The sequence below is a fragment of the Bombina bombina genome, chromosome 5 (assembly GCF_027579735.1).
Source record: "Bombina bombina isolate aBomBom1 chromosome 5, aBomBom1.pri, whole genome shotgun sequence".
Taxonomy (NCBI): Eukaryota; Metazoa; Chordata; class Amphibia; order Anura; family Bombinatoridae; genus Bombina; species Bombina bombina.
Window position 1 is genome coordinate 96,910,607 of NC_069503.1, and position 26,357 is coordinate 96,936,963.

At 39.0% G+C, this 26,357-nt stretch overlaps 1 pseudogene; it reads right to left on the reverse strand.

Moving 5' to 3' along the window:
• Nucleotides 1-1,162: 1,162 nt before the first annotated feature.
• LOC128659972 (zinc finger protein 585A-like) overlaps nt 1,163-26,357 on the reverse strand; it is a 211,305-nt pseudogene continuing 186,110 nt past the window's right edge.

Below are 26,357 nucleotides of genomic sequence, written 5' to 3' on the forward strand. Positions count from 1 at the left end.
AGCACTTATTGCATCATTCTTATTTTAGCATTATAGGAGGTTTAGAGGGGTACTTGTAGCAAACAGGTGGCAGTTGACAGTAAGCCTTAGGACACACACTAATGTTTTTGAAGCTATGATATTTTGAATGGTTTGTTACACTCATTCATTAACTGAGAAGTGTCAATCTGCTGGTTTGGTTGCCATGGTTACCCCCTCCTACCTCCGATATAACATTCTTCTTTTTTGTTTAAAAATTGGGTTAGGATACACTTGGGATGATGACACTGTATTAGAGTGTATGTAATCTGATGATATGTATAATAAGTAGGAATCCTTTGCGTGATCACATATCTATTTTATATATGGCCAAAGGTATACGAAACCGGATGTTTGGTTTTGTTGGCATGGAAACGTATGTGCACTATTATATTGATGACATAAATAATGATTAATGTTTGTATTCTGAACACTGTATTATGTTCATCATGTAGCACGTTTGTCCTATACACACTAGTCTTTGATATACACTTTAGTTGGGACCTTAGGTGTCCGTTTATGTTATTGAAGCCGGTTAGATACAGCGATACCGGAAGTGACGTAATTGCCCTTCCGGTAATACGAAACAGTGGAACGCAGCAGTGCGTTCCAGCTACTCACTTTGGCGCTTTTTTCATTAATACACAGGTTGGAGTGTGTTTGTTGTAATTAAGAATTGATTTATTTGCCTATATCTTGTGTGTTTTTGTCATTAATTGTTATGCTGATGAAGGGTAGTGTATACCTGAAAACGTTTCATTAAACTTTATCTCTGTTGCTCCTGAAAAAAGTCCTGTGAGTGCATTTGTTCGTTTGGATATTTGCTGGTATTCTTGCACCCAGGCAGTTGGCATTGGTGGTTGTAAGCTTTTTTTTCTTTTTTTTTATTAAAGGGACACTCCGGTCAAGATGAATTACATCTTTGGATAGAAACATATTTGGAATAAACATGCATTGGCAAAAATGTTTCTTGTAAAAGTTATCACTATTTTAGTGATAATATTTTTCTCTGCACGTGCATGTGAAGCATAATTATATATTCTCAGTTCACCAGCATTTTAAACACTGCAGCTGTTCATAGCACCAGTGGGTCTTGTATCATTTCAGCAATAAACAAATTGAGTCATTACTGTGCATACTTAAATACACTTTTGAAACAACTATAACTTTTATTAGAAGCATTTTTTCTAATACATGTATACAACAAAAATGCTTCTACTCAAAACTGAAATGCATACACGTGAGTTCCAAATTTGTCTGGAATGTCCCTTTAAGGTCATGTTTAGCCACACCCCTAATCACATCCTCAACCACGCCCATTTGCAAAGTGTCAGATAATCGGCTGTGCAAAAGGTAGCAACCATACTTTCTAAACATGTTAAAGGTTTCTTCCCTTGTGAATCCTTTCATGAGTTTTCAGACTACTCTTTTTTGTAAAACTTTTTCCACACTCTGTACATGTGAAAGGCTTTTCTCCTGTGTGAATCCTTTCATGAGTTTTCAGATTACTCTTTTTTGTAAAACTTTTTCCACACTCTGTACATGTAAAAGGCTTTTCTCCTGTGTGATTCATTTCATGAATTTTCAGACTCCTCTTTTCTGTAAAACTTTTTCCACACTCTGTACATGTGAAAGGCTTTTCCCCTGTGTGAATCCTTTCATGAGCTTTCAGACTACTCTTTTCTGTAAAACTTCTTCCACACTCTGTACATGTGAAAGGCTTTTCCCCTGTGTGAATCATTTCATGAGTTTTCAGATGACTCTTATTTGTAAAGCTTTTTCCACACTCTGTACATGTGAAAGGCTTTTCCCCTATGTGAATCCTTTCATGAGTTTTCAGACTACTCTTTTCTGTAAAACTTCTTCCACACTTTGTACATGTGAAAGGCTTTTTCCCTGTGTGAATCATTTCATGAGTTTTCAGTTGACTCTTATTTGTAAAGCTTTTTCCACATTCTGTACATGTGAAAGGCTTTTCTCCTGTGTGATTCCTTTCATGAGTTTTCAGACTACTCTTTTCTGTAAAACTTTTTTCACACTCTGTACATGTGAAAGGCTTTTCCCCTGTGTGAATCATTTCATGAGTTTTCAGACTACTCTTTTCCTTAAAACTTTTTCCACACTCTGTACATGTGAAAGGCCTTTTCCCTGTATGAATCATTTCATGAGTTTCCAGTTTACTCTTATTTGTAAAGCTTTTTCCACACTCTGTACATGTGAAGGGTTTTTCCCCTGTGTGAATCATTTCATGAGTTTTCAGACTACTCTTTTTTGTAAAACTTTTTTCACACTCTGTACATGTGAAAGGCTTTTCTCCTGTGTGATTCATTTCATGAATGTTCAGACTCCTCTTTTCTGTAAAACTTTTTCCACACTCTGTACATGTGAAAGGCTTTTCTCCTGTGTGATTCCTTTCATGAGTTTTCAGACTCCTCTTTTCTGTAAAACTTTTTCCACACTCTGTACATGTGAAAGGCTTTTCCCCTGTGTGAATCCTTTCATGAGTTTTCATACTACTATTTTTTGTAAAGCTTTTTCCACACTCTGTACATGTGAAAGGCTTTTCCCCTGTGTGAATTCTTTCATGAGTTTTCAGACTACTCTTTTCTATAAAACTTTTTCCACACTCTGTACATGTGAAAGGCTTTTCCCCTGTGTGAATCCTTTCATGCTTTTTCAGATTACTCTTTTCTGTAAAACTTTTTCCACACTCTGTACATGTGAAATATTTTTCCCCTGTGTGAATCATTTCATGAGTTTTCAGACTACTCTTTTCCTTAAAACTTTTTCCACACTCTGTACATGTGAAAGGCTTTTCTCCTGTGTGATTCATTTCATGAATTTTCAGACTCCTCTTTTCTGTAAAACTTTTTCCACACTCTGTACATGTGTGTGGTTTCTCACCTGTGTGAATTTTGTGATGTTCTAGTAGATGTGACTTAGATCTAAAGCTTTTCTCGCATTCTGTAGATTTGAATGGTTTCTCCTTTGTATGACTTATTTGGCTAGACTGTAGATTTTTCCCTTCTTTAATATGTTTTGAAAACTCAGTAAATGTGTGTGGTTTATCCTCAGGGATAATAATTTCACTAGATAAGGCATCAACGGTGTCCTCTTGTTTGATGTCTAAATTACTCTCTGTACATAATGATTGCTGCCCAGTTCCTGACAATACACCATCTCCTTTAAATATCTGCTGTGATATCCCCAATGTTTGTGAATAGTCATTGGTGTCTAAGACTTTTGGAGTTTTCGATATCATTCTGATGCTTCCTGTAGTGAAGGATAGATATGAACTATTGACGTGTTTGTCTACATAAAAATAAATGGAATAAAGAAAAAAAAAGAATGTTTATTCTTTATAATATAATCCATCTCAATTAAAAAAAAAACTTTTTTATACTAAAAAATGTCTTCCTTTTTGCATTTTTAAACTTATTTACCTGTAATCACAAATTAAAAAAGGAACACATAGAATGTAGACATTACTACATAATAGTAACCTAAATTACTGATGACAACAAGTTATAGGGCCGCAATAAACAAGGTGCGTGTGGATAATGTTCTCAGCCAGGGAACAAGTACATCTGTATTCTGGGCAAGAGAGGTGCATCCACCATTCTCATTTAACAAGCAACTGCACATACAGCTCTGCCCGGCTCATGCTCAACCAGTTGAGTGAGAACATGATGCCTTAATCATCACAGACAAATGATAAGTGTGAGATGTTTTGAGAGGGTGTGGTTGTTTGATTTATATAAACAGCCAAAAACTTTATTAGTTTAATAATAATAATCATAATAATAGTCACTGTAAAATTAAACACACAAATCAGTGGTGGTTCTGGGGTGGGGAATACTGGGGGAGTTGTGGGAACAAGGTAGGCATAAGTGTAGTAATGGGTGTTCCATGAGCGAGTTCAGGGCAGAGGAAGATGAAGTTGCAGGTGTTCTGAGTAATGAACCAGGTCTGGGGGTGAGGTTAAGTAGTTGGACATGATCTGTCTAAAAAGACAGAGGGGGGGGTAGTATTTTTTTACCCTACTCCTCAGCCCAATAGAGGTTGCTCTTTCTTTATAATGTCACTGACACAAATGTTCTTAAAAGATGCAGATATAAATTTAATAATAATATAAATATAATAGTTTATATGTTTAATGAGTGATCTATTCTATTTTCCTAGTAATTAAAGTCAGTATAATATCTATTTTACTCACCTAACACATATGAGTTCATGCTGATAACAGGCTCCAATGTCTGTGCTCAGGAAGAAGGTCCCCTTATTCACTCCAGTTACATCAATACCTGATATCTCTCAGTGCTCTGGCCATGTCTGTAAAAAGTATATTAAATGGTTTAAAGGGATAATAATAAATAATGGTTCTGATTAACTGTGCGTATGGTATAATTAAAGGCACGCATAACAATTAATGTGATACAGATCAGCTGATTATGTTATTACATATGTGCTATTGATTCAGCACAAGCATTTAGCACAGATATCTCTGTGTGTGTTATAATTGTCCCTTAAATATGAATCCTCCCAGAACTATACAACATAATGGTAGAAAATCTATTTAAGTGGGGCCATATCACAATGTTACAAATATATTATAACTTTGTTCTCTATCATTTATATGAAACAATATTTTCTCCTGAAAGAAATGTTAAAAATAATTTGTTTAAATATGTTAATTTGGATACTGCAGCATTGGTATTGTACTTCCTACTAATTATCACTGTCAGACATCTTGTCATGTGCTTCACCCCCAGTCCTTTAACTTCTCTTGGTCAATACTGAGTTGATTTAAATCACACTGCTAGAGGGTGTGGGAGAGATAGGCAGTAAAATGTTAATGTCAATTGTTTTCTTGGATAGAGTTAAGAAAACTTTTGTGTTTACATAGAGTGATAATATAATGAGATGTTATTTTGGAAAATTCAGTCCATTTAAAAGGACCATAAAATATAGAATTACAAAACCACAGATGCATAATAAAAATATAATGTAATAGGGGGGCTTCAGGGCGGCAGCCATCTTAATGGTCTCACTGAGCTTCAACTCCTTAAGTTATCTCCAAAAATCACTAATATTGTGAAGCTAAAACTGGATATATATTATTCAAACTATTGTAGAAACTGGTCTGTGGACAGCCTGATTTGAAAATTAGGGTTTTGAATCTTGATGTTGCTTAATTGCCCTCAGTACTGGGCTATTCATTCTGAGGCATTCCCCTCTCATAGAAGCCTCAACACCGTCCCCATAACAAGCTGTGCCGGAGTGCACAGTCCTTCCTCTGAAACTAGCACTGTCCCTATTGCTGAGAGGACTACATATTCTCAGCATACTAAGGCTAAAGTTTATGCTATCCCCTACATGCTAACTGAAAATGGAGGTAGCTTTCTTTCTTATGCAATTGCAAGCGACACTACAGTTGCATGTCCAGAAACTGGATGAAACAATGGCGGTGATCTTTTACCCAGCTCTCCACAAGCCGGATAGGGTAAGACCAACCGGCTTACAAGAGACCGACTACTTGGACTCCGACCCAACAGACACAGATACGGCGAGAGGGGACTACCCCACAGCAGGGAAAAGAGCTTCCTCTCTGGCAACCAGGATACTCTACATTTGGAGACAGTGGATATACCGATACAGCTTAGCCCCAACAGCCTGGCTATAACAGCAAGGGAAGAATCTGCGCCTGAAACTGCCACATTCCAGCTTTAAATCAACAAACCAACAGATGGAACAAACAGGAGCTGCGCAAGCATGGGAGAAAATCTTCCTCAGATGAAAGAAACTTGCGGTGGTTCTGCTGACATGGAAGGATCATCTCTCACAGCAAGCTTGGGATACACACTGTCAACAACCCCTGAGATTGCAGCTATTCTATTGAATACACCAAACACAGAGGTATGGCTGCATTTCCTCATCACTCTTGGCCCAGCCACCGAATTGATTAGCAGAGATGCTGCAAATTACCGGGTCTCCCGACAAATGCCAGCTATCTGTGAATACATGATGATGAGGAGTATACTCCGGGACTCAGACAATCTTTCCCAACTGAACCAAATGTCTTGCCTCAAGTTTGAGTTTGCTGAAATGGCTCCCAAAGCCACCTCGCTCCTAGAAAAAAAAACTCTTCCAATTATCCAGGTACTGAACTATCGCATTGGAATGGGCTGAGAATCCCCCCCGCCCTAATTTAACATGCTTCCCTTCTACGCTGAGAGCAGTTTGGGAGGCAAAAGTAAGAACATCAAGGATCTTAACCTATTAACTAAATTGTCATGTAAAGCCATGGACAACAATATGTTTTTGTATTTCATATTATGAGACATTATTATTCCTTTTCTAACTATTAAGTTCCCCTATGTATCTCACATGCCTATCACCTTTGTTTATTATGGATGAAATGTTTTCCTACATGGATAAGAGAAACCTATATGCACTACCAATGTGGTCTGGAGTAGGTCTTAACTTTATATTTGTTAAAATCTATGACTGGGTAATATATGATGTTCAGCGTACCCCTCTTAACATGGTGCTAGTGACGACCGCATGGTCTGACTGCAGTAATAACAGAGAGATCACCTGGGAGGTTGTATACCCTCATATTCCTCATTTCTTCTGCTCTAAATTACCAAATATATTAAACCCTCATAAGTTTATATCATGTATGTTTGTTACTGAGATCTTTGAAGTCCAATGTACATAAAATATACACTGCTGGGGGGCGGAGTTTAGCCATGCAGGATGATGGCTGCTTTCTGTTAGAGCTCCCATCTCCTTTCCCGGCTTACAGCACTCTAAAGGCATGTAATTAATTTTCCTCATCTCCCTAACCCTGCTTTGGGACAGCACAAGTTACCCCTACCCCTCTTAAGCAACTTCTAGGGCCGTCGTAGGGAGTAGCAAGCCATAGGTGGTACCGGACCTGAGACTAGCTGTTAACATACAGCCCTTGCACACCGGGACAGACCTTCCTGCCGGATCAATTCAGTTGCGGCCCCTAAGCCTACGGAACCTACCACCGCCCGGTCCGGGCTAACAACAAAGTCAGATGACCTCTTCGAATTGGGGAGTATACACCAGAGCTCCGTATCTGCGACATACGCTACAGCTCTCCTAGTTGCCATCTTGACCCCACGTGGCTGATCGCTAACACCTCTCATCAGGCAATCTCTCAGTCTGGACGGCGGCGGTGACAACTGGAGACATGCAGCTAAACATCAGTAAGTTCTTCTTTGCACAAATCACCTACAACTTGACTTGAGACTAGAGGTCTGAGGGGAACCTAAACCTTACGATTAAACAACTGGGCCCTTACATTTATTGCAGCCTGGCACCACTTCACTGCAGCATAACACACAACTTACAGGCAGAAACTGCTGCCTTGGACAAACTAACACCATAGAGAGAGTGAACTGCCTTTTTCTCATTACTATCTTGGTAGGGCTGGAATAGAATTACTCACTATAATCACGCACTCCACGCTAAGCAGTGAGTCTGGGGTTTGTTGAGATTGGTACACTGCCTTACATGACTCTCCTTCATCTTCCATTTATAACCACTGTGTCCAGTCACCAATGTAATGCCTTGTAAGAAGAATAATAAATCCGACAAACCCACTACCAACAAAACCCTCAATCACTACCTCAAACCTGCAGAGGGTCCCACGCCTGCTTGCCCAACCTACGTATTAACCCCCTCAACACTTATACCAAACCAAATGCAACCCGCTGAACCTCCTACTAATATGTACCTAACTAAAACAGACATTCTGCATCTCTCCTCAAAGGAGGACATTAAAGAAATCATGCAGGAGATGAGGAGCTTGTTTGGAGATCTCCGCAAAGACATTGGAGCGCTTGATCAGAGAGTTGCCTCCCTGGAAGAAAAGCAAGTTTCCACAGATATCAAAGTTCAGACACATACCACCCATATCCTGGAACACGACCATAAGATCAATCTCCTTGCCGACAAACTGGAAGACCTAGAAAATAGATGTCGGCGCAATAACCTGCTAATAAGAGGGGTCTCGGAGTCTGTTTCCCCTCCTGCTATAGAGGGATACCTACAAGCCCTATTTAAAATTATAACAGATAACCCATCTGCAGATAATATACCTATTGAAAGAGCTCATAGGGCTATTAGGCCCAAACCTCCACCAAAGGCCCCACCCAGGGACATTATAGTCAAATTCCTGCAATTTAAAGATAAGGAGGAACTCCTCCGCAGCGCACGGTCCAAACACCCTATCTACCATACTGGTGAAGAAATATCCTTGTTCACAGATCTCTCCCAGACAACTTTACAGAAATGGCGTGAAATGGCACCCCTAACTACCGCTCTGAGGAAACACAAGGTCCAGTATAGATGGGGGTTCCCTGTATCCCTGATAGTCTCCAACAATAACAGAACAGCCATCTGCAGACCTGGGGACGATCCTGAATCCTTCTGCAAGGAACTTTCCATCCCCATAATAATCCTACCCCCCATCCACTGGAGACCCACAGACCTGCAAAGAAACCCACAAGTGGAGAAACCCTAAGCTAAAGACACCCTCCAATTCTTTTGGCAAATAGCTTGACCCCATTTTGCTTCTTCAGGCGAGACTTTACTGCTCATAAGAGGCTGAACATAGCTCACTGTGCTTGCCTCCCTGGGGCATAGTGGACTCCCAAACTCTTCCAAGAACAATGTTTAACATCTTGACACGAAGGGCCCTTGGGTCCTTTCTCTGCAAGAAGATGTATCCTTTTTATTGAGGTGGACAATTGACAATCCACTACATCCTCTATATGTTATATGTTCTCACTTATGGTACTTTAATGTTGAAATGTTAACCTCTATGCATGTCTGGCAATTAGCTTAGCCCTGTTTTGCTTCTTTACGTGAGATTTTGCTACTCATAAGGGGCTGAACACGGACCACTGTGTCTGTCTTCATGTGACATTGCAGACTCCTTAATTCTCACAAGAACAATGTTTAGCATCTCGACACGAGTGGCCCTTGGGTCCTCTTTTTGCAAGAAGATGTATCCTTTTTATTGAGGTGGACAATTGACAATCCACTAAATCCTTTGTATGTTATTTGTTCTCATTTATGGTTCTTTAATGTTGACATGTTAATCTTTATGCCTGTTCAATCAGTTTCATGGATAATGAGTCCTCCAGACTCTATTATCGTTTACATTATTTTATCCCCTCTACTTTTCGCCATCACTATTGAAATTTTAGCCCAAAAAATTAGGAACAATAACAACATCAAAGGCCTTAAAATAGGACAAACAGAACATGACAGAGGCAGAAAGCTCTGTTCCCGAACGTTTATTGGAACTGAACGCCTACGGCATAGTGTCTAACTTTAAGCTCAATATCTCAAAGTCGGAAATTTTAAATATTAATACCCCGCATAAAATTTTACAAGATATCACAGATACCTACTGTATCCCCTTGGCCCAAAACAAATTAAAATACCTTTGAATACAACTGACCCCAAATACCCAAGAGCTATTCAAACATAACTATAGCACCCTAAAAAACGACATTGCACATGATTTGTCCTCCTGGAGAAACAAGCCCCTGTCCTGGCTAGGCAGGATAGGGGTGATCAAAATGAACGTTCTCCCCAGAGTTCTATATTTGATGCAGGCTCTGCCTATACCACTTCACAACAATTTTATCACCCAACTACAAAAGATTATAGAACAATTCATATGGGCAGGCACCCACCCAAGAGTACCAAAGAAAACACAATACCTTCCCAGAGACAATGGAGGACTCGGTGTCCCGAACCTCCTGGCTTACAAACAAGCAATCGTACTTAGACATGTAGTTGAGTGGGCACACAACACTGACAACAATATATGGCTCCAACTAGACAGAGACATCCTCAAAGTAAACAACATAGCATCACTAGCATGGACACCCCATCAACAGAGACCCAAGCACATACAGCAGTATCTCATCACGGCACATACTCTGTCTGAATGGGACAAGCTTCTATTCACCAACACACACATTTCCTCTAAATTTGGACCGCTTTCCCCGCTCCTGGAGTATGTAGAACTCCCCTATCACAGACTGAAAAGTAAAATTCCGGTTTCATACCACCTTAGAACAGGCACCATCCAGTTTATCTCAGAAGAGGGCAAATTGAAAACGCAAAAGACCCTCGCGGAGACCCATGAGGGAATGTTCTCCTCATGGCTCCATTACAACCAACTGGTACACTACATTTCGCATCACAAGAAAAGACATGATTTTGGAAGAGAAACCACATACTTTGAGAAACTCTGCATACAACCTAACTACCCGGCACACTTGATTTCCAAATTATACAAAATTACTGTCGCACCTTCTGCTACCTCTCTTCCCTCATACACATTTTCCTGGCAACGGGAACTAAACCAAAATATAGACGCTGAAACATGGATGAGGACATTCAAACTTACAAGGCGCTCTTCAGTGTCAGCTAAAATACAAGAAATTCACCTCAAACTCACCAGCCGCTGGTATTTAACACCAGTGAGACTAAGCAAAATGTTTCCTAGAACGACCAACACTTGTTGGCGAGGGTGTGGGGAAGTAGGCTCCCTTCTCCACGTTTGATGTGGCTGCCCTCGCCTAACAGACTACTGGACGGCAGTATTTAACGCAATGACAGAAGTCTTAGGCACAACAATCCTACTAACACCACAAATCCTACTATTTTGTTCCCTGCCCCGGTAAGTGGGCCAGGGCAAACAGGCTCTACTGCTTTTAATGCTGACCGCATCCAAAAAAATCATTCCAAAGTACTGGAAAACCCAGACGGTCCCCACTGTACAAGAATGGAGAAATCAAGTGAGTGACCTACTGATACTTGAGAGATACCACTACCTAAAAACCCATAAGCTAGAACAACACGAACTAATACTTGCGTTCTGGAACAGAACCATCTAGTGTAACCTCCCACCTAGTAATGAGACTGATGCCTCCCTTCTGATTGCGTGATCTGGATCCCATCCCCACCCCTCTCCCCCTTTTTTTTTTTCTTTCATGTAATTAGCAAGAGTCCATGAGCTAGTGACGTATGGGATATACATTCCTACCAGGAGGGGCAAAGTTTCCCAAACCTTAAAATGCCTATAAATACACCCCTCACCACACCCACAATTCAGTTTTACAAACTTTGCCTCCTATGGAGGTGGTGAAGTAAGTTTGTGCTAGATTCTACGTTGATATGCGCTCCGCAGCAGGTTGGAGCCCGGTTTTCCTCTCAGTGTGCAGTGAATGTCAGAGGGATGTGAGGAGAGTATTGCCTATTTTGAATGCAGTGATCTCCTTCTACGGGGTCTATTTCATAGGTTCTCTGTTATCGGTCGTAGAGATTCATCTCTTACCTCCCTTTTCAGATCGACGATATACTCTTATTTATATACCATTACCTCTGCTGATTTTCGTTTCAGTACTGGTTTGGCTTTCTACAAACATGTAGATGAGTGTCCTGGGGTAAGTAAGTCTTATTTTCTGTGACACTCTAAGCTATGGTTGGGCACTTTGTTTATAAAGTTCTAAATATATGTATTCAAACATTTATTTGCCTTGACTCAGGATGTTCAACATTCCTTATTTTCAGACAGTCAGTTTCATATTTGGGATAATGCACTTGAATCAATTATTTTTCTTACCTTAAAAATTTGACTTTTTTTCCCTGTGGGCTGTTAGGCTCGCGGGGGCTGAAAATGCTTCATTTTATTGCGTCATTCTTGGCGCAAAAAATCTTTTCCGTTTCCGGCGTCATACGTGTCGCCGGAAGTTGCGTCATTTTTGACGTTCTTTTGCGCCAAAGATGTCGGCGTTCCGGATGTGGCGTAATTTTTGGCGCCAAAAAGCATTTAGGCGCCAAATAATGTGGGCGTCTTATTTGGCGCTAAAAAATATGGGCGTCGCTTTTGTCTCCACATTATTTAAGTCTCATTTTTTCTTTGCTTCTGGTTGCTAGAAGCTTGTTCATTGGCATTTTTTCCCATTCCTGAAACTGTCATTTAAGGAATTTGATCAATTTTGCTTTATATGTTGTTTTTTCTCTTACATATTGCAAGATGTCTCACGTTGCATCTGAGTCAGAAGATACTTCAGGAAAATCGCTGTCTGGTGCTGGAACTACCAAAGCTAAGTGTATCTGCTGTAAACTTTTGGTAGCTATTCCTCCAGCTGTTGTTTGTATTAATTGTCATGACAAACTTGTTAATGCAGATAATATTTCCTTTAGTAATGTACCATTACCTGTTGCAGTTCCATCAACATCTAATGTTCAGAATGTTCCTGATAACATAAGAGATTTTGTTTCTGAATCCATCAAGAAGGCTATGTCTGTTATTCCTCCTTCTAGTAAACATAAAAAATATTTTAAAACTTCTCTTTATACAGATGAATTTTTAAATGAACATCATCATTCTGATTCTGATGACTCTTCTGGTTCAGAGGATTCTGTCTCAGAGATTGATGCTGATAAATCTTCATATTTATTTAAAATGGAATTTATTCGTTCTTTACTTAAAGAAGTACTAATTGCTTTAGAAATTGAGGATTCTGGTCCTCTTGATACTAATTCTAAACGTTTAGATAAGGTCTTTAAATCTCCTGTGGTTATTCCAGAAGTTTTTCCTGTTCCTAGTGCTATTTCTGAAGTAATTTCCAGAGAATGGGATAAATTGGGTAATTCATTTACTCCTTCTAAACGTTTTAAGCAATTATATCCTGTGCCGTCTGACAGATTAGAATTTTGGGACAAAATCCCTAGAGTTGATGGGGCTATTTCTACCCTTGCTAAACGTACTACTATTCCTACGTCAGATGGTACTTCGTTTAAGGATCCTTTAGATAGGAAAATTGAATCCTTTCTAAGAAAAGCTTATCTGTGTTCAGGTAATCTTCTTAGACCTGCTATATCATTGGCTGATGTTGCTGCAGCTTCAACTTTTTGGTTGGAAACTTTAGCGCAACAAGTAACAGATCATGATTCTCATAATATTATTATTCTTCTTCAACATGCTAATAATTTTATCTGTGATGCCCTTTTTGATATTATCAGAGTTGATGTCAGGTTTATGTCTCTAGCTATTTTAGCTAGAAGAGCTTTATGGCTTAAAACTTGGAATGCTGATATGGCTTCTAAATCAACTCTACTTTCCATTTCTTTCCAGGGTAACAAATTATTTGGTTCTCAGTTGGATTCTATTATCTCAACTGTTACTGGTGGGAAAGGAACTTTTTTACCACAGGATAAAAAATCTAAGGGTAAAAACAGGGCTAATAATCGTTTTCGTTCCTTTCGTTTCAACAAAGAACAAAAGCCTGATCCTTCATCCTCAGGAGCAGTTTCAGTTTGGAAACCATCTCCAGTCTGGAATAAATCCAAGCCTTCTAGAAAAGCAAAGCCAGCTTCTAAGTCCACATGAAGGTGCGGCCCTCATTCCAGCTCAGCTGGTAGGGGGCAGGTTACGTTTTTTCAAAGAAATTTGGATCAATTCTGTTCACAATCTTTGGATTCAGAACATTGTTTCAGAAGGGTACAGAATTGGTTTCAAGATGAGACCTCCTGCAAAGAGATTTTTTCTTTCCCGTGTCCCAGTAAATCCAGTGAAAGCTCAAGCATTTCTGAATTGTGTTTCAGATCTAGAGTTGGCTGGAGTAATTATGCAAGTTCCAGTTCTGGAACAGGGGATGGGGTTTTATTCAAATCTCTTCATTGTACCAAAGTAGGAGAATTCCTTCAGACCAGTTCTGGATCTAAAAATATTGAATCGTTATGTAAGGATACCAACGTTCAAAATGGTAACTGTAAGGACTATCTTGCCTTTTGTTCAGCAAGGGCATTATATGTCCACAATAGATTTACAGGATGCATATCGGCATATTCCGATTCATCCAGATCATTATCAGTTCCTGAGATTCTCTTTTCTGGACAAGCATTACCAGCTTGTGGCTCTGCCATTTGGCCTAGCTACAGCTCCAAGAATTTTTACAAAGGTTCTCGGTGCCCTTCTGTCTGTAATCAGAGAACAGGGTATTGTGGTATTTCCTTATTTGGACGATATCTTGGTACTTGCTCAGTCTTTACATTTAGCAGAATCTCATACGAATCGACTTGTGTTGTTTCTTCAAGATCATGGTTGGAGGATCAATTCACTAAAAAGTTCATTGATTCCTCAGACAAGGGTAACCTTTCTGGGTTTCCAGATAGATTCAGTGTCCATGACTCTGTCTTTGACAGACAAGAGACGTCTAAAATTGATTTCAGCTTGTCGAAACCTTCAGTCACAATCATTCCCTTCGGTAGCCTTATGCATGGAAATTCTAGGTCTTATGACTGCTGCATCGGACGCGATCCCCTTTGCTCGTTTTCACATGCGACCTCTTCAGCTCTGTATGCTGAATCAATGGTGCAGGGATTACACAAAGATATCTCAATTAATATCTTTAAAACCGATTGTACGACACTCTCTAACGTGGTGGACAGATCACCATCGTTTAATTCAGGGGGCTTCTTTTGTGCTTCCGACCTGGACTGTAATTTCAACAGATGCAAGTCTCACAGGTTGGGGAGCTGTGTGGGGATCTCTGACGGCACAAGGAGTTTGGGAATCTCAGGAGGTGAGATTACGATCAATATTTTGGAACTCCGTGCAATTTTCAGAGCTCTTCAGTCTTGGCCTCTTCTGAAGAGAGAATCGTTCATTTGTTTTCAGACAGACAATGTCACAAATGTGGCATACATCAATCATCAAGGAGGGACTCACAGTCCTCTAGCTATGAAAGAAGTATCTCGAATTCTGGTTTGGGCGGAATCCAGCTCCTGTCTAATCTCTGCGGTTCATATCCCAGGTATAGACAATTGGGAAGCGGATTATCTCAGTCGCCAAACGTTGCATCCGGGCGAATGGTCTCTTCACCCAGAGGTATTTCTTCAGATTGTTCAAATGTGGGAGCTTCCAGAAATAGATCTGATGGCGTCTCATCTAAACAAGAAACTTCCCAGGTATCTGTCCAGATCCCGGGATCCTCAGGCGGAAGCAGTGGATGCATTATCACTTCCTTGGAAGTATCATCCTGCCTATATCTTTCCGCCTCTAGTTCTTCTTCCAAGAGTAATCTCCAAGATTCTGAAGGAATGCTCGTTTGTTCTGCTGATGGCTCCGGCATGGCCTCACAGGTTTTGGTATGCGGATCTTGTCCGGATGGCCTCTTGCCATCCGTGGACTCTTCCGCTAAGACCAGACCTTCTGTCGCAAGGTCCTTTTTTCCATCAGGATCTCAAATCCTTAAATTTAAAAGGTATGGAGATTGAACGCTTGATTCTTGGTCAAAGAGGTTTCTCTGACGCTGTGATAAATACTATGTTACAGGCTCGTAAATCTGTATCCAGAGAGATATATTATAGAGTCTGGAAGACTTATATTTCTTGGTGTCTTTCTCATCATTTTTCTTGGCATTCTTTTAGAATTCCAAGAATTTTACAGTTTCTTCAGGATGGTTTAGATAAAGGTTTATCCGCAAGTTCTTTGAAAGGACAAATCTCTGCTCTTTCTGTTCTTTTTCACAGAAAGATTGCTAATCTTCCTGATATTCATTGTTTTGTACAAGCTTTGGTTCATATAAAACCTGTCATTAAGTCAATTTCTCCTCCTTGGAATTTGAATTTGGTTCTGAGGGCTCTTCAAGCTCCTCCGTTTGAACCTATGCATTCATTGGACATTAAATTACTTTCTTGGAAAGTTTTGTTCCTTTTGGCGATCTCTTCTGCCAGAAGAGTTTCTGAATTATCTGCTCTTTCTTGTGAGTCTCCTTTTCTGATTTTTCATCAGGATAAGGCGGTGTTGCGAACTTCTTTTGAATTTTTACCTAAAGTTGTGAATTCCAACAACATTAGTAGAGAAATTGTGGTTCCTTCATTATGTCCTAATCCTAAGAATTCTAAGGAGAAATCGTTGCATTCTTTGGATGTTGTTAGAGCTTTGAAATATTATGTTGAAGCTACTAAGTCTTTCCGAAAGACTTCTAGTCTATTTGTTATCTTTTCCGGTTCTAGAAAAGGCCAGAAAGCTTCTGCCATTTCTTTGGCATCTTGGTTGAAATCTTTAATTCATCATGCCTATGTCGAGTCGGGTAAAACTCTGCCTCAAAGGATTACAGCTCATTCTACTAGGTCAGTTTCTACTTCCTGGGCGTTTAGGAATGAAGCTTCGGTTGATCAGATTTGCAAAGCAGCAACTTGGTCCTCTTTGCATATTTTTACTAAATTCTACCATTTTGATGTATTTTCTTCTTCTGAAGCAGTTTTTGGTAGAAAAGTACTTCAGGCAGCGGTTTCAGTTTGAATCTTCTGTTTATGTTTTTCATTAAACTTTATTTTGGGTGTGGATTATTTTCAGCAGGAATTGGCTGTCTTTATTTTATCCCTCCCTCTCTAGTGACTCTTGCGTGGAAAGATCCACATCTTGGGTAGTCATTATCCCATACGCACTAGCTCATGGACTCTTGCTAATTACATGAAAGAAAACATAATTTATGTAAGAACTTACCTGATAAATTCATTTCTTTCATATTAGCAAGAGTCCATGAGGCCCGCCCTTTTTTGTGGTGGTTATGATTTTTTTGTATAAAGCACAATTATTCCAATTCCTTATTTTATATGCTTTCGCACTTTTTTCTTATCACCCCACTTCTTGGCTATTCGTTAAACTGAATTGTGGGTGTGGTGAGGGGTGTATTTATAGGCATTTTAAGGTTTGGGAAACTTTGCCCCTCCTGGTAGGAATGTATATCCCATACGTCACTAGCTCATGGACTCTTGCTAATATGAAAGAAATGAATTTATCAGGTAAGTTCTTACATAAATTATGTTTTTTCTTTCCTTTCTGCTTTCTTCCTTCTTCTCTTCCTTTTTCTACCAGAACCTTCTGGTCTGTTTAATTACCCACTCATACATACATTATATTTATTCAATAAAACGTTATACAAGTGAATTTTTGACAAATCAACTAATGCATACATAAAGCATAAATAGAACAAAAAAAACAACAGCACAACTTTAACGTGTGTTCAAATGTGTTTCTGCTTGCAAACTGTGATGTGAACAAATATCTATTATAAACACTGAATAGTGGCAAAACTTTGTGATTGGATTTAAATTGAACACAGGCTCTAAATTGATACCCTAAAATTTGAATCTAAAGGGCTCAGAGTTGCTAAGCTAGATATAAGGGACTTGCTCAAAGGGCCTTGAGATGTTAATTAAAAGAGACCATATAATAACAGTGGTTTAAAAAACGGATGATATAACATAAAATGCTTAAAAGTATAAATAAATATTCAAATTGGATAATAAGAATCTTGCTATAGTCTATCTCAATATGGATCCCAACTGCTGATTATGTAGACATCTTCTTGGGCGGTAGTTAACAAATAATTCCAACTTGCAATGTTGTCCCTTACCTGCCAAAAAAGGAAAGACAAACAAAAAAGGAAAGGTAAAAAAGGAAAGGCAAACAATAGTGCAGATGGCTTCTTAATGTGATCACAATTAAAATACTCCTTACCAGTCAACCGGTTTCGGTCTCGACTGACCTTTCTCAAGACTGTGTCTTGAGAAAGGTCAGTGGAGACCGAAACCGGTTGACTGGTAAGGAGTATTTTAATTGTGATCACATTAAGAAGCCATCTGCACTATTGTTTGCCTTTCCTTTTTTGGCAGGTAAGGGACAACATTGCAAGTTGGAATTATTTGTTATTTACCGCCCAAGAAGATTTCTACATAATCAGCAGTTGGGATCCATATTGAGATAGATTATAGCAAGATTCTTATTATCCAATTTGAATATTTATTTGGACTTTTAAGCATTTTATGTTATATCATCCGTTTTTTAAACCACTGTTGTTATATGGTCTCTTTTAATTAACATCTCGAGGCTCTTTTAGCAAGTCCCTTATATCTAGCTCAGCAACTCTGAGCCCTTTAGATTCAAATTTTAGGGTATCAATTTAGAGCCTGTGTTCAATTTCAATCCAATCACAAAGTTTTGCCACTATTCAGTGTTTATAATAGATATTTGTTCACATCACATCACAGTTTGCAAGCAGAAACACATTTGAACACACGTTAAAGTTGTGCTGTTGTTTTTTTTTGTTCTATTTATGCTTTATGTATGCATTAGTTGATTTGTCAAAAATTCACTTGTATATCGTTTTATTTTGAATTCATTGTTTATTTTGAAAATAAGGTTCACACACCCCTGCAATATTTTTCTCACATTTTTTCACTTATTAGGATTTACACCCTTTTTGGATAAACACATAGGCACAACCTCAGGTCTTATATTTTGAATTCAGGTTCTAGACATTCCTGTAACATTTTTTGTCCACCTGTTAGGATTTACACAATTTTGGATAAACACATAGGCAAAACCCCAATTCGGAGCCACTTACATTTCACACCCACCGGTTTCAAACAACCTGGAATCTATCCACCTGTGCATTGTAACCCATTGTTTTTATAAATAGAGTGTGCATAAGCGCTCCTAGCATTCACATATTAGAATTTAAGCTTTATGCGATAGACATTATTTGTTAGATTTTTTTTGTTGTTATTTATTGTTCCACAAGCATTTTTAAATTGTTCCAAGTGTTTCAATATATATTTTAAAGTGTAACATGGATCCATGACTAAGTGTTGTATAATTTTAAATGTACCAACTTTTTTATCTTATGTATTAAATCATATTATTTCAACCTATTGTTACCTTTGGTATTTGACTATCTACCCATAGACCCTGCCTACGTTGTTTGGCGCTCTGATATCCAATCTTAAAATTGAATCCACCCTTGGCAACTAGGTGCCAATTTATTAGAGCTGGAGGTCTGTTGCGTTATATAGTTGGTGCTTAGTTATCACCTTTCCATAAACATAAGGTGTACCTGCATGCGTGACCAGAGGGGAGTGATGAACAGCTCTAGGATAGTGGACAATTATGTAATAAGTGAGAAAGGTATCTTAGGATCAATTTGCACCAGGTAAATTAGAAATTAACCTAAGTGGTTCATATGTAATGTGAAGCCTGATAGAGTTGCGCCACATTTATCCTACATAAAAAACATCAGTTCTAGTTTAATAGGATCAGACAGGAGTTAGTGTGTGTAGGTAGTAAGAACTATAATGATTGTGTGATCAGTTCAGCTGACATGTCTTGGTTGGCGGCTATGGGTATACGAAGGACAGAGTACTTTGATGTGTCACAAGAAATATAAATACTAAATGCCATATTATGTGTACAAGGGTATAACAGCGCTTAAAGATTCCTCATCTAAAACAAGAAACATATAAAATAGTAACTGTGTGGATAGGATTGAAGAAATAAATAATAAAACGTAATTATACAGTCTTGTAGGATATCAAGTGCAAAATATAATGCAAGATTAGTAAGTGTCAATTTAAATATTCTCTTAAGTATTCTCTTGTAATGTAGATCCCGTTACCAGAATTTACCTCAATCTAATGAGGTAAGTTGCCGCACTGAAAGGGGTACTCATATACTGGTACAGTTAGGTCCGGTGTAGCGAGGGGTGCCTTACAGATCTCATCCACCGTTTGTAGTGATGAATAGATTCACATCCAATACTTTCCTCCCAGGATATTCAAGTATGCCATCCACCTCTTGGAGTATGTAGCTTTAAATTTTGTTTCCACCTCCTCTTCAGCCATTTCAATTCTCTCTTAAAGTCTAGGTCAGGGTATTCAGTAGGCAGCAATCACTTTGTTTCCTGAAGAGGGGGACTTGTGCAAATATAATCCACGGCTATTATGTGCAGTACTAGTGGCCGTGTCCTCCACTGATTATAGCCTTAGTGCTGGCAGAGATTGCCAAATCCGGATTCCTCCTTGAGGTAACGTCAGTAAGGCATGGGAGGTAGGTGAGTGACGAGATTGTCTCGCAGCCAAGAAAAGTATGCATGAGCAATATTCTGTTCAGGAATATTCCTCATGCATGCTTTTCTTTTTCTTTTTTTCATCATAGTTTTTTATTAGAACATTAGAGAGTGTACAATAACAAAAGAAAAAAAAGAAAACAGGAAAAATAGATACATAATAATACATTTTGCAATCTCTCTATGACTGAAATAAATAAATTAAATTAGCTTCCATTTTTAGTAAAATAAAGACATAGCTTAATCTTTCCTGCTTATCCTCTATCAAAGAGTTTCCTTTGTCACCAGTTGTCAATCGTTAATAAATTATATCCATACTTATATATAGCTTCAAACAACACATATCGACATCAGTGTTCTCTTCATCATTGGCACAATATATCTACACCTCTAACATCCTTAAAGGGACAGTCAACACCAGAATTTTTTTTGTTTTAAAAGATAGATAATCCCTTTATTACCCATTCCCCAGTTTTGCATAAACAACACAGTTATAATAATACACTTTTAACCTCTGTGATTACCTTGTATCTAAGCATCTTCTGACAGCCCCCTGATCACATGACATTTTATTTATTATCTATTGACTTTCATTTTAGCCAATTAGTGCAGTGTCTGCCACAATCCACGGGCGTGCTCACAATGTTATCTATAGGGATTACCTGGACTAGCTCTCCCCTGCTGTGAAAAGCATGTGATTAGAGGCAGCCTTCAACGCGGTTAGAAATTATCATATGAGCCTTCCTAGGTCTAGCTTTCAACTAAGAATACCAAAAGAACAAAGCAAAATTGGTGATAAAAGTAAATTGGAAAGTTGTTTAAAATTACATGCCCTATTTGAAACATGAAAGTTTTTTTTGGACTTAACTGTCCCTTTAATTTTCACAAATTAAATTATACAGGATTTAGTTTGTCACCTCATCCTAGAGCAATAAGTACTTGAAATTGGGGTCATTTTAACATTTAACATATTTAATTTATAAGGTATTCTAGAATCACAATTTAGCAATGAGAACAAAACAAAAGTAACAAAAAAAACAAAAAGGAGGCTCTTTTCCTCTCCCCCTCCCCGCACTCTCCCTATCCCTCCGCTTCATCATTAATTCGTACCTGGCTCCTCTGTAGTAAATACTCCACATAATTACATGTGTAAAAGGGAGCTAGAAACTTAGCTTGAGTATTTTTATCATATGACTGTATAAAACTGTACCATTTGTTGCAATATTTCTTTATACGTTGTTCTGAGCCGGTAGAACAGTCGAATTGCTCTATTACCGCTTGTTTCATCATTAGATGTATTAAATTGTGAATAGAGGGATTTTTTTTTATCTTTCCAACCTTTAAGAATCAAATATCTACCACCTAGGATCATGCAATTAATAAAGTGTACATTTAGTTGTCTATGCGTATCATAATCGACTAAAAAAAAATATATGCTTTTTTTCCCCAACTTAACCGTGACCTGTAATACTTTACTTAGCCAATAACTTATCTTGACCCAAAATTGATAAATTTTGGGACATGTCCAAAACATATGTATTATATCAGCATTGATATTTGTACATCTAGAACACACATGTTCAGAGTTATGTGACCACTTATTTAAGGTGGCAGGAGGAATATAACTACAATTTATGTTTAAATCTTTTATTAGTTTTATAGATAGGTAAAACAATATAACAGATCATTAAGGCATATTTATATAGGTATGTGCATAACCATAGGTCCTGACATGTCGACAAATATCCTTCTTTTAATAAAGACAACTATTCAGGACTTATTATCCAAATATCAATATGCATCAAAATATACAATTATATATAGAGAAGGAAAAAAAACGAAGAGAAAGAGGATAAGAGAAAAAAACAAAGAAGGAAGAAGAAGAAGAGAACTCAAAGACTCAGTGGAACTCCTAACAACATCCAGCTCATATGTTTATTATCACTTATCTTCCTTATGTGGGATATCTGAGAGAGCAAGAGTAAGAGAAAAGTAGGGAGAAGCGGGGTAGGGGGTGCAGGATCGACATGGGAAAGGGGTAAGTTAGAGTAGTGTAGGACTCCCGGGCTCCTCCCGCCTCCCCCCCCCCACGGTCATTGCAGCTTATGGGTCCTGTCTCACTAATAAATCTCAACGAAGACTAAGTAGCTAAGTTACTATTAAGTGTCCAATAAAACCAGACTCTCTCAAACTGGGTTTGAGTATCTAATATTTTCGAAGCTGCCTCATACATACGATACGTCAGGTTCAATTTATTCCTCACCTCCTCCCATGTTGGGGCCCTAATTTTCCAGTATCTTGCAATACACATTCTAGTGACCGTACACGCTATCTTGATGAATGTATTTATCTGTTTGTTGTATTGTGGTAACGGTTCATGTAGTAGAGCCTGCATCGGTTTTAATAATATTTGTTCCTCCAAGATCACCCCTAGGAGGGAGGACAACCGAGCCCAAATAGGCTGTATTATGGGGCAGTCCCACCACATGTGGAGATATGAGCCTACCTCTCCACATCCTCTATAACAGAGTCTGTTGTTTGTGTTGGTCATATGATATGTTCTAGTCGGGGTCAGATACCATCTATAGATGGTCTTAATGGTATTTTCTCTGAAGTCAGCACTAAGGAGGCCCGCGCATGCCGACTGTAGAATCTCATCCCACTCTTTTTTAAGTTTATGTATGTTTAAATCTTTTTCCCAACTTAAGATTATTGAGGGTTTTGTGGAGTTATTTTGGGATTGAATCTCCACATACAGTTTAGATATCATCTTTTTAGGTCTGTGAGCTAAGTTCATTAGAGACTCTGTAAGTGAAATGGTATGGGTCCCAGCTAATCTAATATAGTGTTGAATAGCGGAATTGACTTGGAGATATTGAAACCACAGCAACTTTTGAGGTGTTATTTGGGTTTGGATTTGTATGAATGTCTTAGGCTTACCCCTTTGCAACCAGTCTGCGACCCTGTAAAGTCCCTTATTTGCCCATTTATCCACCATCATTTGGGTGTCAGAAGTGAGGAGATATCTAATTGGGCGCATGGTCGATTGAGTGGGAGACAGTCCGAGTTGTTTACTTACTAGGGACCATAGGTGTGTGGTGTGGTCGTTGATATGTGAGCGATATCTGATTTGTGATATTTCTGTCGGTTGTTTGCACCACAATATATCATCCGTGTGAGTGGAACCCCTTAGGTCTGCTTCTAGCTCGGGCCAGAGGACTAGTTTTTCCTTTCCTCCCACAAGCAATGTCTGAGCAAATCTCGCCGCTTTGTAATAGTCAACTAAGTTAGGAGCCCCTATTCCTCCTAGACCCTTGTGTTTTGTTATGAGTGAGGATGAGATCCTAGCCATTTTCTTCCCTCTAATAAATGTCAAGATTTCCCCCTGTATTTTTTTCAAGTCTGAGATCGGGGCCTCAATGGGGAGTGTCCTGAATAAATATAGTAGTCGGGGCAGAATCGTCATTTTTACAGATGCAAGCCTACCCATCCATGAAAATGGGTGCAGCCTCCACCCAGTCAGGTCTCTCCTGATGTTTTTATATATGGCTTCATAATTATGTTTGTATAATTGATTGACTAGTGGGGTTAAGTAGATCCCCAAGTACTTAAGGGAGTGTGCAGGCCACTTCATATCAAAGTTGGCTTCAATTAGTTTTTTTGTGTGTGATGGTAGTCCTAGTGATAATGCCTCACATTTGTCATGGTTAATTTTGTATCCTGAGATTTGGGAAAATTCTTCTAAGATTTTGTAGAGATTGGGTAGGGAGATTAGTGGTCTAGTCAGTGTGAGCAAGATGTCGTCTGCAAATAGTGTTAGTTTATATTCCTGGTCCCCTATCGTTACCCCCGAGATATCCAGTGTCTGTCTAATTTTGGCTGCCAGTGGCTCTATGCACAAAGCAAAAATAAGGGGTGACAGGGGGCAACCCTGTCTTGTACCATTTAGGATAGGGAAAGATTTCGATTTATAACCTGATATGGATACCTGAGCTGTTGGTGTAGAATAGATCTTTCTCATAGCGGTAACAAAAGATCCCTGAAATCCCATCCGATGTAGAACTGCCATCATGAATTTCCAATCTATTCTATCAAATGCCTTCTCTGCGTCCAACGAGAGAAGCAGAGAAGGCATCTTGGTTTTTCCCACATATTCTATGATATTGATTAATCTACGAACATTATCTGGTGCTTCCCTGCCTGTAACAAATCCCACCTGGTCCAAGTGTATCAATTTTGGTAAGATAAGTTTAAGGCGATTAGCTAATATTTTAGTAAGGATCTTCAGATCTTGATTAATAAGTGAGATGGGGCGGTAACTAGAACAGAGTTTGTGATTTTTCCCTGGTTTTGGTATCACCACGATCCTTGCCTGCAAAAGGTCTTCTGGAATATCATGTCCCTCTAGAACACAGTTACAAAAGTCTGTAAGATGGGGTACCAGTATTCCCCTGAATGCTTTATAGTACTCACTAGCAAACCCATCCGGGCCTGCCGCTTTCCCTGACTTAAGGTCTTTGATGACCCCGAGAACTTCTATATTAGTTATGGGGGCATTCAAGCTCTCTAGGTCTTCCTGTGAAAGGGAGTCTAGTTTGGTTTCCTCTAAAAATTTCTCGCTTTGAAAAGCTACCTGTTGTGAGTGTATTACTTTGTTTCCATCATACAGTTTCCCGTAGAAATCTGCGAAGGCGTTCACTATTTGTTGTGGGTGAGAAACTAAGGTGCCACATGGAAGCATAATAGATAGTACCGAGGATGCCTTGCATCTCTCCCTGAGTTTGTGAGCCAGAAATCTGTCCGGTTTGTTTGCGTATATATAGTATTGTGTGTTAAGTCTCTGGATCGCTCTCATTGAGTGGTCATTTAGAAGTTTGGCTAGGTGTGTTCGTTTGGATTCCAGCCTGGGTAGTAATTCCTGCCTGCCAGTTAGTCTATGTCGAGTCTCCAGGTCTTGTATTTCGTTATGTAGTTGTGAAAGTAGGGTCTTAGTTTGTTTGTTGCGTATTGCTTTTTCCCTAATGAGTAGCCCTCTTAGGTATGTTTTGTGTGCTGCCCATGGGGAAATGGGGTTTGCTGTGGACCCTTTGTTAATATCCCAAAATTCTGTAAGTGACGTATGAAGTCTCTCCCCTATCTGGGGATCCTTGCTAAGTAGTGGGTTGTAGGTCCATGTTCGTGTTCTCAAAGTATCAACCAGACCTTCTAGGTGTAAAGTGAGGACAGAGTGATCTGACCAGACACAGGGATGGATCTTAGAATTACCATATAGGGGTTGCAATATTTGGCTTGTATATATGTAATCTATTCTCGTGTATTGTTTGTGAGCTGAAGAATAAAAGGTCGTGTCTGATGTTTGGCCATATAGTGTGGTCCAAGAATCTATGAGTGAGTGTGGGGTCAAGTGTTCCTTAATGGCATTAACTATTCTATTGTGTCTAAGCTGTTTGGGAGATAGCTTGGTACCCTTCTCAGTATGGTTAATCATTGTTATATTGAAGTCTCCCGCTACTATTAATTTGTGTTGGGACCAGTTGGTAAGTAAATCAGAGATATTCTGAAAAAACGTGTGCTGGTTTTCATTTGGTGCATAGATATTGCATAGTACCACTTCCGCGTCTTGAAGACGTCCTTTGACTATCAAATATCTGCCCTCTTTGTCTGCTATGGTGGATTCATGGTCAAAAAGTAAGCTAGAATGGATCAATATCGAAACTCCCCTTTTTTTTGAATCTGTAGTCGCGTGGTAGTGTTGTGTAAAATGTTTGGCCCAATATTTTGGGATAATAGCTTGTGTGAAATGGGTTTCTTGGAGAAATATAATATTTGCTCCCAAGTGTTGGTATTGATTCATCGCAGTGCGCCTTTTGAGATTCGTATTTAACCCTCGAACGATATAACTACAATTTAACAATTTAAAGTGACTTTCTCTCCAATTCGCCGCCAAAGTAGCATTTTCTACCCTCTGTATACTTCTAGTAATATCTTCTTTTTGTGTATCTTGGAAGTCTGCTGTCCACCTAACAAGCAAGCGTCCAAGATTCTCCTCACCTGACTGTTTTAATATTACCTTAAGCCAGGGGTGTCCAAACTTTGCTCTCCAGAGGTTTTGGAACTACATTTCCCATGATGCTCAGCTAGATAAAATGCTGGCTGAGCATCATCGGAAATGTAGTTCCAAAACCTCTGGAGAGCAAAGTTTGGACAGCCCTGCCTTAAGCCAATATTTTAGGGAATGGATACCTGCTTGATATAGAATTATTCCTGAGGATATATCAGAATTTACCCAAGTATGATTTGGTCTCCTAATAATTGAATTATACCAATACCGTAATTGTAGATATGCATAAAAGTCTGAGGCCT